Source organism: Melospiza melodia, unplaced genomic scaffold (assembly GCF_035770615.1).
Source record: "Melospiza melodia melodia isolate bMelMel2 unplaced genomic scaffold, bMelMel2.pri scaffold_51, whole genome shotgun sequence".
Classification (NCBI taxonomy): domain Eukaryota; kingdom Metazoa; phylum Chordata; class Aves; order Passeriformes; family Passerellidae; genus Melospiza; species Melospiza melodia.
In genome coordinates this window covers 747167-751578 of record NW_026948797.1, presented here as the reverse complement: position 1 = coordinate 751578, position 4412 = coordinate 747167, and the positions used below count along the sequence as shown (strand labels likewise).

Genomic DNA, 4412 nt, shown 5'->3' with positions numbered 1-4412 from the left:
CTCACTGTCTCCTATTTAGCTGTTCGGCCGGGGGACTGGGGATGTTGCTCGGCTGTGCGGTTCAGCATTAATTCCTCAGCCTTTCGCTCGGTGTGCTGGCTTTTGTCCTCTGCCACAAGCCAGGCCGCTGCTGTTGAGCTTTGTGAATACAGATGGAACTAATGGCTTATTTGTGTTTCTGCTGTCCTCTCTTTAGGCCTTCAGCCGATGACCGATGGTGGTGACCCGCCCGAAGGAGCAGCTCTGAGGTGCCCCGGCCCCATGGCGTGTGGAACCCCGAGCTGAGCTGTGCTGAGCTGTGCTGGGACAGCCGGGAGGGCACTGGAGCCTGCGAGAGCAGATGTGAAGGGATAACCTGCCCGTGGGACACAGCAAGAGCTCTGGAGCCACATGGGTGAGGTGTGACCGTGAGCCAGCCTGGGAAAATGGGCAAAAATATTTTGCTGTCTAAAAGGCCTTTGCTGGCTCCTGTGCTAGCCTCAGGTCCTCAGGGTGGAAATAACGTGGTTTATCCAGAAATAAGTTTAGCTTATCTATTCCTCTTGCTGGATGAAGCCTTGATGAGAGTAGGCATCATCAGAAAAGTGCCTCCACGTTTATTCTGCACTGTAAACCCTCCAGTTCTGGGGTTTTTGTCTCCCAGCAGTAGTCAGCTGCTCGTGGCTGCTCAGTGCCTGTGGCAGTGTTATGCTGCTGGGAGAGAAAGGTGCTGCTGAGCTTTCCTGGCACCAGCGAGGCCGTCCTGGTGCTCAGTGGTGCCAGGTTTTGGCAGCACTCTGCATGCCTGAGAGTGGAGTAACTTCTGCCCGTGGAGACAGGTGACTAGACTGTACATGTTCATGCAGCAACAGGCAGCTTTATTGAGATCTAACTTCCTTATATAGATAAGAAGGCCCATGAAGGTAATCCTCATTGGCTGAGCCAGTTACTACTCAGCTAACCAGCCAATAGCAGCCTGAGTCTCCAATGGCCTGGGCCTGCTCTTACTGGTCGAATTACATAAGCAAGGTAATTATATAATAAATCACTTATGAAGTTGGAATTATTTTTACTGTGTGGCCTACAGGCCAGATGTAGAGCATCACAGAGGAATAGCTCATAAATATGGAACTTGTGTGTGTCATAAAACCTGTATAGCTCATAAATATGGAACTAGTGTGTGTCATAAAACCTCTGTTCGCATGATGTTTGGGGCACTCGAATGGAGGAAGGATCCTCCACGTGATCAGTGCTGCAATAAAAATGAATGCTTTTTGATACTCAAACTGTGTTAGAAAGTTTCTTTTTGGGTGATTTCAGTGTCAGTTCCACAAGGCCCTGTAGTTTCACAGTGGCCCCCTGGTTCTAAAGTGTCACGATGGCCTCAGTCGCACAAGGCCCCACAATGTCCAAAGAGTCCCCTTAATTCCATGGGGCCCTGAAGTGCTACAATGGCCCCTCGGCTCCATGAGGCCCTGCAGTTCCACCCTGGGGCAGGAGGCCAGGAGGAACTCGTTCCCCACATGCTGCAGCTCCCTGGGCCAGCTGGCACCAACACCTTCTCCCAGGCCTGCACTGCTGGGCACAGCCAAGGCTGAGCCACACTGCAGCTCCCTGGAAACCACAGTGGGGACTGCGAGGCCAAAACCTGAGTCACAGACAGTTTGTCACTCTTCCTGTCTGTATCTGACCAAGAAATGTCCCATTGTGGGGTCCCCTTTCCTGCAGTCACTGCAGCACTGGGACCATCCCTGGAGCTCTGAGCACGAGAAATGGCCAGCGTTGCACCTCTGCACTGACTCGGGGATGGTGGGAAATGCTCTCTGGGGTGGCTGGAACCATGGAAAAAGGACAGTTGGGAGCACAGAGGGAAACCCAGCTGGGCTGCTGGACTGGGGCAAGACATCTCTGTCTGGGGGAGAAGTTGGCTGTGAAACTCCCTCCTGTGGATGCTCACGTGCCCAAGAGTTGGGCACTGAAGAGCATCACAACAACAGACAGGAGGATGGGGCGGCCAGGATTAAAGTGCCTCAGGGGGGTCTGGACTGGCCACACAAGGGTGAACCCTGGACACCATCTCCAGGTTATCCCTGACTGTGAAACATGGGCTGAGATCAATCAGGGCCAGGCCAGGCAAAGCCCCTGTGGTGTGGGGGGGCAATGGTGGGAATATAAATCTGGGGTGACATGTGGTCTTGGTAGTAGGTGTAGTAAATTGGGAGCACCATTCCTAAACCACAAACGCCCTGTCAGAACCAGTCCCTGCACTGTCCCCACTCTGCTGCCCCACAGCTGCTGGATCAGGAAGGGCAGTGATGCCGAATTTTGCCCCAAAAGGCAAGAATAACTGCTTAAGAGACTCAGTCTAAGTCAGATAAGCAGGAGGTATTTTATTGCGACGCGTCGGAGAAATCACAAAATGGACTTCTAAATTATGTACAGCAAAAGCGGGTTTTTATACAATTTTAAACAAGGATTACATCATTTATTACATGCATATTCATAGGCAGGCGGGGTCTTCCAGGAATTCCTGGTCTTCCTTAGTTAAATTTTAAGCTTTTCCTAATTTGGACTTCTTCCTGTTATCTTTGGCATGTTTTTCCATGGCTTGGCTGAAGTTACTGTTGTACTTGGCTTGATTCTAACGGCTTGGCAGGTCACTTTAACTTATTGGCTTGATTCTAACGGTTTGGCAGGTCACTTTAACTTATTGGCTTCCACTTCTGCTTCTTCAAATATTTTAATTCCAAAGTTTCTTCTGTGAGTGTATTTTAGATTATTTATTAACGTATCTAGATATCTGATCAAAGTTCTTCCTAATAGTGTATTTTAGGTTATTTATTAACTTCTGCGATTGTCTTGATATACTTTTAAGTGTCTTTTAATTCTTTTATTTCTCAAAAACTATTGTTCATTATAATAAATGGCTTCAGCAGAGCCATGGGGGAGGAAAATGCACAGGGACTCCTCCTGGGAGCGACCTTCCATCCTGATACTCAGACCCCAAGGCAGAAACCCCCATCGTCAGCTGGGAGGTCACCGTCAGAGTCTCTGCCAATATCCCACTTGGTGAATCTTTCCCACTGAGATTTTGGTCCTTCCTTTCAGTTTCTTTACTTTTGGGGCTTTTAATGATTCCTCCATAAACATGGCAATTCATGTCCCTAATATGGCAATTCTTTCCTTTTTATGAAAGTGTTGGGAATTAGGCCACATTAAAATGCTGGCAGGGTGTGCATAGGTATTTGCAGCCCTGTGGAGAAGCAGTTGGGATATAAGAACCAAAGAAGTGTAAAATGGTTTGAGTTAGAAGAGACCGAAAAGAGTCTCTGGTAAAACTCCCATTACCCAGGAACACCTTCACTCATTCAGGTTGTACAAAGCCCCTGACCTTAAACACATCCAGTGATGGGGTTTCAATTCTGAGGGCAGCTTACGCCAGTGTCCTGCCACCATCATCAAAAAATATTTCGTCCTTACAGAAAATCTAAATCTGCCCTCAGTCACTTAAAAGATACAGTGTATTATTCTGTATTATATTCCCCAATACAATCTTGGGCAAAAATGTACTCAGCCATTCCTGGACTTAAATCACATCTCCAGGGCTGAGCACCTTTGAGAAGGCCCAGAGATCTCCCAGGATGGGATTTGGAGGCCCCAAGAACATGATCAGTGTATGGGAACTGTAAGTCCTGGGTTCGGTGGAGACTGAGGGCAGAACAAGAACAGCCTGTGAGGATGACAAAGGTGGATTCAAATATATTGGACCTCTTCTTCATAGTGGAAATGAATCTGAGATAGAAATAATGTCACCAAGTGCAGCTGTGAAGACCCAGAATGGAAACAAGGAGAGATTAATTTCCCTGCCAGGGCAGGGCTGTGGCACAACACATCTCCCAGAAGGAGTCTGGGTCAGCCCCAGGCTCTGTGTGGGCAGGCAGGGGCAGGCAGGAGGCAGAGCTGTCAGCAAAGGAAGGGCCCAGCCAGGTGGGGCAGCCGGGGGATGCCAACAGCCTGCAGGGAGAGAGGCGCAGGGCAGGGACACCGTGGGACAGCCTGGGCTGCACAGGGCACAGGGATGGGCAGCAGCTGCAAGACAGCCCTGCCAGAGCTAACCTGGGCAGCACTTTGGCCATGGCTGCTGGGCCTGGGCCTGAGGCAGGAGCAGGAGACAAGTGACCCTTGCAGGCCTGGGGCCTCATTGCCTCCTTGTCCCTGCTCAGCAGCCTGGCAGGGGCCGCCCCATGCTCCTGCCCTGGGCATTGCACATCCCCACATGCCAGTGCCCATCCCGGGAAGAGCCCTGAGCAAGGAGGGAGGGACAGGATCTGCCTGGCCAGGGGCTGGGGCTCAGGCCTTGGCCCTTTGCATTCCTCAAACACATCCAGGTTTGCTCAGCACCAGAGACACCTTTGCCTTGTTGGTCCCCAGCT

The 4412-nt window shown here is 50.5% G+C and overlaps 1 pseudogene; it reads left to right on the top strand.

The window, feature by feature from the left end:
- Positions 1-638: 638 nt before the first annotated feature.
- Positions 639-819, top strand: LOC134413826 (small nucleolar RNA SNORA74; annotated as a pseudogene).
- The last annotated feature ends 3593 nt before the right edge of the window (positions 820-4412 follow it).